Raw genomic sequence first — 9,419 nt, forward strand, 5'->3', positions numbered from 1 at the left:
TGGTAAAAAGTATTGAAAAATCCAATGATTCTGAAAAAAAAAATCTTTCTTAGTAGAAATACAGTCAGAAGGTTTCTTCGAAGTATGAATGGTGAGACTCCATGTCACATACTTTGGACATGTTAGCAGCAGAGACCAGTCCCTGCAGAAGGACCCCATTCTTGGTGAAGTAGAGGGGCAACAAGAAAAGAGGTAGGCCCTTGAAGATATGGATTGACACAATGGCTTCGACAATGGTTTCAAATATAAGAGTAATTGTGAGGCTGGCACAAGACCAGTGGTGTTTCATTCTGCTGCCCATGAGCTCCTTATGCGTCTGATGGACGCCCCGGCACCAGAAAATTAACAAAAGTATCAATATATTTATGTGTCCAATATATTAATAAACCAAGTTATATACCATAGTTTTATACAAATAAGAAGACTTTTGTGCTGGTTTGCCAACTATTTCCTCACCCTGAGAGATATTTCCTTAAACAATGCTCTGCCTATGAACAGAGCATCACCAATTTACTAAAGTAACCCCTAGGGTGAGGGAGCAGTTGGTTAACCACCGTAGATACTGTTTATTATTTATTTCAAAATATTTTAATATTTCTGAAGGTAATTTGATAAAATTCATTCATATGATTTCTTTTAATAATAGTAATTTCCTTCTATTCCATTATATCTCATTTCAAATTACATTATTTTGCATTTACTGATGAACTGTTACAGGTTTTTCACTAGAAAAGGGAACATATACCTTGACCGATACCATGACTTGATTTGAAGTTCAAATTGCTGATCATTTTAATTCCATAGGCATAACATAGAAATAAAATGAGAAGATAAAACTTGATATTGTTGGAGAAATCACTGCAGCTGTGTTTATTTTCTTTCCATGTTTTTCTTCTTATTCTTCATTTTATAGTTACTATTTCCATGTTTTCAGATCATTACATGATATAATTTATAATTTTTAATTTTGTTTCCTAAGTGTGGGTATTATAGTTCTTATAACTACCCCAAAATCTACTTAATTCCTTAACATATCTTCTATGAGACAATATTTATTCATCATAATAATAGCAGTTTATTATTGTGCTATACTGTCTATTATAGTGTCTCAATTTTTATTATTTGTGGCTCTTTTCCATTTAATATATTATCTTATTGCAGGTCACATTTTTCTTCTTCTTGGTATATCTAGTAACTTTAAAATTTGATTTAAAAATAAATAAATAAATTTGATTCCAATCAATGTGTCCTTTACCTTCTTAACTATTTACATTTTATTGGCTTCCATTAGGTAATGCTATGTTTTTATATGGTTGAAGATTTAATTACTTGCAGTTCAGTTTAATGATTTTAAGTGCTGTTTTTAAGATTTTCCAAAGGCAAGTCAACAATAGCATATTTTCCAGACATTTGAATTTCTCTATAAATTTTGTAGAGCTCTGATCGCTTACTGGTTAAGTGTGTAACCCATGCTAACCAAAAAATTGGTTCTTTGACTCTACAACTTAATATATGAGAAAGATGTTGCAGTATCCTATAATGATGCAGTCTTAGAAGTCCAAGGGGAGCAGTCTTTCTTTGTCCTGTATGATTGCTATCAGACTAGGGCAGTGAATTAGACTAAATTTGACTGTCAGTGGTTCTCAATTTAATGCTATGATCTCTACTACCTTGGTTTATGTTTTTTTTAAATTAATACTACATTTGAGTTATTGGAACAAATTAGATCATAGTTATATCCTTACATTTTGATCAGCTGTATAGCTTTTTTGTATCTATGTATTGCTGTTATAGATTGGTGGCATCAAATTGTTCCAAATCTTAGCAACTCTCTCTATGAGCGACTGCAATGGCACCTTGTCACAAAGCACACTAGCAATTATTTTTATGATTGAGACAACTGTTGCATACGTGTGTCAAACCATCTTGTTTGGGATTGATCTTTCTTCAAATCAGCTTAATTGGCACTTCATCCACATATCATATAATTCAATATCTCAGTAATTTCAAAAACAGTTGTACAATGATTGCCACAATCATTTTCAGAACACTTTCTTCTCCCATGTTGTCATAGTAGTTCATGTAATTTTAAAATTTTGGCAAAAAGGTAAAAAAATTATTTAATCAAAGGAAGGTCTCTCTGTGGCCAAAAGAATGAGCAAACCTGTCGTTAAGGACGTGCAGTCAGACTGCTCCTTAAAAGTGAAGATTGGGCTTCTTCTCAGAGAAAACACCAAATGGCGACCGGTGCAGCGGCAGGGCCTGGAGGCCCCGGGGGTCCGGGAGCAGCAGCTCCCAGCGGCTTCCGCGGAGGCTTCGGCAGTGGCTTGTGAGGACGTGCTCGCGGCCGGGGTCGGGGCCGTGGACGAGGCCGCGGAGCTCGCGGGGGCAAAGCCGAAGACAAGGAGTGGCTCCCTGTCACCAAGCTGGGTCGTCTGGTCAAGGACATGAAGATCAAGTCCCTGGAGGAGATCTATCTGTTCTCCCTGTCCATCTAGGAGTCTGAGATCACGGACTTCTTCCTGGGGATGGCTCTCAAGGACGAGGTCCTAAAGATCATGCCTGTGCAGAAGCAGACCCGAGCCGGCCAGTGCACCAGGTTCAAGGCCTTCGTTGCCATTGGGGACTACAATGGGCACGTTGGCCTGGGTGTCAAGTGCTCCAAGGAAGTCGCCGCTGCCATCCGAGGGGCCATCATCCTGGCCAAGCTGTCCATTGTCCCTGTGCGGCGAGGCTACTGGGGCAACAAGATCGGCAAGCCCCACAGGGTCCCCTGCAAGATGACCGGCCGCTGTGGGTCTGTGCTGGTGCGACTCATCCCTGCCCCCGGGGGCACTGGCATCGTCTCAGCCCCTGTGCCCAAGAAACTGCTGGTGATGGCAGGGATTGATGACTGCTACACGTCGGCTAGGGGCTGCACAGCCACCCTGGGCAACTTTGCCAAAGCCACCTTTGATGCCATCTCCAAGACCTACAGCTATCTGACCCCTGACCTCTGGAAAGAGACCGTGTTCACCATGTCTCCCTACCAGGAATTCACTGACCCTCTTGTGAAGACCCACACCAGAGTCTCCATGCAGAGGACCCAGGCTCCAGCTGTGCCTACCACATAGTCAATTTTATACAAAATGTAATAAAGTGAATTGAGCCTGCCAAAAAAAAAAAGTGAAGATTGGGAGACTTCATCTCAGAGCAGCAGGCATGTAATCAGGAGAGATTAGTGCCTGGAAAAGGCAATTACACTTCAAGAAATAAAGGGCCAGCAAAATAGCAGAAAACCCTCAGGATATGGATTGGCACCAGGACTGGAGAGTGTTTCATTGTGGTATATATAGAGTTACTGTTAGTTGGAATTGACTGATTGGATGGCAAGTAACAACAAGTTGTACCATTTTTTCGCCTTTAATCCTTAGCCTAAAATGCCATGGTTCAAATCAATTTAACAGAATGGTGCAAGAAATTGCTGACAATCTCCTCTCAATAAGATTATAGTCCTATGAAGTCCTATGGAAAAGTTCTGTTTTGTTAAGCCTGGGGTTACCATGAGTTGGAATTGATTAGCAGGCAACCCAAATCAATGATTATTAGGATTAAATGGATATATGGAAAGAGAGATGTAGTCTACATGTTTTAATCATTCTTTCTCTTTTTTAAACTTGGATTCAGTAAATCTTAAAAGTTCTTTCATACATAGAAGATTGTATAAAATATTTGTAAACAAGCATTCTTTTCTCTTTTTTGTGTTTTTTTTAATGTTTTTAAAAAACTATAATTTATTGGGAGCTCTTACATATATCATAACATTCTATCAATCACATAAAACAGCATTGTACAATTGCTACCACAGTCAGTTTCAAAACATTTTCTTACATTTTTTGCATAGATGGCATATAATATTTTAAAGATACTATTAAACAATGTATTATTTAAGGTTAAGTATAATATGAGGGGATTTTTTTAAAGTGTAGAAAAAAATGAATTAACACTAATGGCATCGTCCCACTTTCCCCAACTTCTTATTTTTTTTAAATCATTTTATTAGGGACTCATACACCACCCATCTCGATCTTTCAAAACATAAGTTGGTATCAAAAATTGTATTAGCCCCAATAAAATGATAAAAAGAAAGTTCAAAACATAAATATATATATATATGTATTTATATATACTAGCAGTTAAAGTATAATGAAAAATTCCATAAACTTTTTATGACATCTCAGACAATTTATATCTATCATCATATTCCATTAACATAGGACCAATTAGTCTGCCTCATCTTATTCTGAGAAAAATAAAGATTTGAAGCATTAAACGTGTATATACTAAAATCCCGCAATACAGAATCTACAAGTAAAACTATAAATATAATTGTAATATCTAGGCTCCTTTAGAGCCCACTCATTATTTCAATTAAATACTTATCCATATTAAGCACATTATATTTGGAAAAAAGGAAAACTTTAATTAAATATCTTAGAACTGAACATTTCAATCTGAACCTCTGATTTCTAACCTTAACGAAATAAAGTTGTCTGGCACCAAATTCTTACATATAAGTTGGTCTAAAAAATACCTTAGCCTAACTTATTTTGAGATAATTCCCTTTAGGGGTAGAGAATAAAATATTTATTTAGAAGTAAGCAATGTTTTTAATGTAGTAACTTTGGGGGGTTAAATTTCCTTTTTAAATTCTGCCTACATCATTAATTTGAAAGCATTTGCTAGTGCCCTTCCTTTAGGCATTAAACTTTGTAAGATTTTTTTAAAATTTTGACCTGCCTTGCAACTCAGGGATATTATTCTGAAATAATTATCCCAACAGAACTTAGTGATTAGTACATCAGCAGCCTTGTATGTCTTGGGAGCAAAATCAGCAAATTAAAAGGGCGTTTTATGAAGAACAGGTCATTTAGGGTGGTTCAACTTCTGATCCTGCAAGCCAAACCAGAACAAAGTGTTATTTCTTAATGTCCTTGGGTATGTTAGATTGGAAACTTCTCAAGTATTTTACACAAAGCGTCCTGTTCCTAAGAATTAGGTCAAACTAGTAAACTCACCTCTGTCTGATGTAAAATAAAAGTGCTTATTGCAGATCTGACAAAACACTCAGTGTTCTAATAAGCTACCTTCAAAGAATGTCCTAGATAACCTTCAGGCAATTTAAAGGATAAGCTAACTCAATCCTTCTTGTCCACTGTAGGTCTCAAGCCCATTAGAATATATTTGAAAATGCAATCTTGCAAAAACATAGTCATTTCCATCTGATTATACCTTTCTTTTCAATGTTTCACCTCTACTTTAAAGCCTTTATATTTCACATATGGCAGAGAATGATCAAGATAATTAAAAGTCATATAAAATAACTGAGTTAATTAATAGTAAAATGATGAGCCTATGAAAGATACATAGATAGGTTTAAAGCATTATTTCCTTTAAATATGAGAAAAAAACTCAACTCCTTCCTGCTTTCTCCCCACAGCTTCCCTTATCAGTGTGTCAGAACAATTAACTAAATTCATGTAGAACTTGATTTCTCCTTTTTATTTCTTAGAACATTAGCTGGGGATTGCTTTAGTCCTTGTTTTATATATAATTTGGGGGCATAATACAGATAAATTCTCTAATATCAGATACAATTATCTATAATTCTATTTAACATGTGTTTCAATTCTGTGTTTTCTCTTTCTTTGTTTACAAGTCAAAGTAAATAAACACTGACCACTTTGGCCAAATCAACACTGTTCCATCGCAAAGCTATTATGTGAGAGAGAACTCTTAGGAAAGCGCAACGCTAAGAATATGCTTCTACGTGTAAAACTAATCCTGAATTTTGGTGGCTTGTTTAAAAAACTATTTTTACTTTCTATTTTCCTTGGTTGGAAGGGAATTTCACTCACATTTCACCGCTTAAAAGCTTATCTTGGTGAGGTTGGGGAGAAATAGGGAGCTAAGAGCAAGGAGTGTAAGAGAGAAGAAAGGGCTCTAAGGTCAAGTGTGGCGATGATCACACAGTTATTCTTAGTATGAGTGGACCACCGAATTGGCTCCCGTTTGGGTTATGTCCCAATAAAACTGTTTGTTTTTACTTTTACTTTACTTTTTTAAATCACTAATTGGGGGCTCTTACTACTCTTGTTAGAATCCATACATCAATTATATATAACATATTAGTGCATATATTCCTTCGTTCATTTCTAGACATTTATTTTCCATTGTGGCCTTGGGATCAGCTCCTCTCTTCCCACCCACCCCCCAACCCTTGCGGTCCCTTGATAGATTGTAAATTGTTAATTGTTTTCAAATCTCACACTGATTGCTTTCTCCCTTTCCCTCTGGTTTCTGCTGTTCTTCCCCCTGGGTGGGGGTGTGTGTTTATGTGCCATTCATTGTGATTGGTACCCACCTCCCGACCTATCCCCCTTTTCCCTCTACCCTTTTGGTATCTCTATTTCCATTCCTGTTCTTGGGTTCCATGTGTTGTGAGTTTTATCTCTTGCCTATACCTGTGTTCATGGTCCTGTCTTGTCTAGATTGGGAAGTGGCACTTGGGCCATGATAGGGGTAGAGGAGGCCTCAAGGGATCAGAGGTAGATTGCATGACCCATTAGTGCTCTACTGCATCCTGATTGACTCATCCCCTCCCTGTGACCCCTCTGTGGGGGGGATGTTCCATTGTCCATAGATGGGCTATATGGCTCCATTCCAACCCCCCTACATTCTCAACAATGCATTTTTGTTTCTTTGTTTATTGTTTGTTGTGAATCTTCTGATGACCATTGCTCGGTCTCAATGACATCTCATGATCACACCAGCTGGTGTACTTCTTCCATGTAGGCTTGTTGCTTCACTGTTGGATGGCTGCTTGTTTAACTTCAAGCCTTTAAGATCCCATACACTATATCTTTTAATAATTGGGCACCATCCTCTGTCTTCACCACATCTGCTTATGTACCATTTTGTCTTCAGCGATCATGTAGGGAGGGTGTGTGTGGTAAGTATCATAGAATGCCAATTTGTTAGAACAAAGTGTTCTTGTATTGAGGGAAGGTATGAACTGAGGCCCAAGGCCCATCTGTTGCCTCAGTGTATTGCCTTATAAGTATATGTACATAGGCCAATACAACTATTGTTTTGTTATGGATTAATGTATTTACATAAGTGGACACCTCTGTTAATCTCCCTATCTAGGCCTTTGCTTTCTAGAGCTTGTCTCTGTTTCCCTTTGCCTCCTTCTGTCGGCCATCACTTTCCCCCTTCTTCTACCTCTTAGTGCTTCCTCTCCACTAGCTAGGTGTTGCTCTAATACTCGCAGGATCTCTACCCTCTCATAGCTGCTGGTCCTGCTTCCCTAGTTGCTCCCTTCTCCATGACGCCGTCCACTCACCATATCCTTCTCCCCACCTCCTCTTCCTTCTCTACCTTAAACAAAAATAAACTCTTTTTTTTTTCATTATTTAGCAGTATGTGCTTGCATGTGCATTCCTTTTGGTTTTATTGACTGATTTCAGCAGGACTCAACTAACTTTTCTTTTGATGAAAGGATAGCTTGTATGGATGCCCTCACCACAAATATTCTAGCTACTCGTTTTGATCTTGGTCAAAGAAGACCCTAATGTTCATCCTATAGCAGGCTAGGTGATACTTGTTAACAGGTTCCTCTTGTTACATGTTATCTAGTTCATTTCTGCTCATAGGGAAGACATTGACAGAGTAGAGCTGTGCCATAGGTTTTTTAGGGGTCTGTGTTTCACACTGACCTGAGATTTGGAGAGGAGGCTTTAGCTCCTGTAAAGATTTACAACCTCAGAAACTCTGTCTAACTTAATATGAATCAGAATAGACTCCAATATAGTGAGTGTGGGGGGCTTAATCTTTATAGGCCCCCATTGCCAGGTATTTCCTCTGCAGTATCAGTAGGAGGATTTGAACCACAAAATCATTACAGGATAAGACTTAAGAATGCATATGTATTTTTTAGGGTTTGGGGTTGTGTCGAAGTGAAGGCTTTTCAATTGGCTCTAGCAAATGACAAAGTCTTCCTACAGTCAGAGGGTGGAGGGAATCTACCTGTTTTGATGAAAGGAGCTATAAAGTCTGATTCCACAGTGAAATTAGATGAAATAAACAAACAAATTGTGGACATTTTAACTGCAATTATACACAGTTCATTTAAAGTTATATTTTCTAATTTAAACCCAAAGCTTATTATTAGGTAAAAATTTGAAGCATAATTTAATTACTTATACATCGTGACTCAAGTTATACATAAGACACATTTATATGTTGTTGTTAGATGTCATCAAGTCGGCTCTAACCCTTATTAAGCCTGTGCACAACAGAATGAAACGCTGCACAGTCCTGAACCTCCTCACTGTTGTTCCCATGACTGAGCCCATTGATGCAGCCACCGTGTCAGTCAGAACCTTCCTTTTTTCACCACCCTTCAATGTACCAAACATAATGCCCTTCTCCAAGGACAAGCCTCTCCTTATATCCAAAGTATGTAAGGCGAAGTCTTTACCCAAAGGAGCATTTTGGTCTTACTTCTTCAAATACAGATACGTTTGTCCTTTTAGCAGTCCATGATACTTTTAATATTCTTCCACAGCACCACAATTCAAATGCATCTATCCTTCTTTGGTCTTCCTTATTCAAAGTCCAATTTTCACGTGCATACGAGGCAATGGACAATGTCATGATTTGGGTCATGAGCATCTTAGTTCTCAAAGAAACATCCCTGCACTTCCATACTCTAAAGAGGTCTTGTGCATCAGATTTACCCAATGCAATACACATTTGACTGCTGCTTCCATGGACATTGATTGTACATATAAGTAAGACAAAATCCTTGATGACTTCAACACGTTCTCCATCCATCACCATGTTACCTATTGCTCCAGTTGTGAGGATTGTGGTCTTTCTTTCATTGACCTGTAATCCATACTCAAGGCTATAATCCTTGATCTGCATCAGCAAGTGCTCATTCCTCATCACTTTCAGCAAGCCAGGTTGTGTCGGCCGCACTCTTGCTCATATCACACAGCTTCTCTGATTATGTGCTCAGCATATGGATTGAACAAGTTTGGTGAATGGATACAACCCTGATGCACACTTTCCCGGATTTTAACGCACTCAGTATTGCCTTGTTCTGTTTGCACTGCTGCCTCTTGACCCATTTACAAGTTCTGAATGAGCTCAATACAGTGTTCTCTAAATTCTCATTCTCAAATTACCCACATTTTATTATGATTCTCACAGTCGAATGCATTTGCATAGTCAATGAAACATTAAGAAACCTCTTTCCGATATTATCTGCATTTAGCCAAGATCCATCTGACATCAGCAAGTATTTCCCTTGTTCTGTGTACTCTTCTGAATCAGCCCGAACATCTGTCAGCTCCCTGTCAATGTGCTGCTGA

At 38.1% G+C, this 9,419-nt stretch overlaps 1 pseudogene; it reads left to right on the forward strand.

Annotated features, from left to right (window-relative positions):
- The first annotated feature begins 2,237 nt into the window (after positions 1-2,237).
- Positions 2,238-3,144, forward strand: LOC142443715 (small ribosomal subunit protein uS5 pseudogene; annotated as a pseudogene).
- Positions 3,145-9,419: the final 6,275 nt, after the last annotated feature.

Source organism: Tenrec ecaudatus, chromosome 3, assembly GCF_050624435.1.
Source record: "Tenrec ecaudatus isolate mTenEca1 chromosome 3, mTenEca1.hap1, whole genome shotgun sequence".
Lineage (NCBI taxonomy): Eukaryota > Metazoa > Chordata > Mammalia > Afrosoricida > Tenrecidae > Tenrec > Tenrec ecaudatus.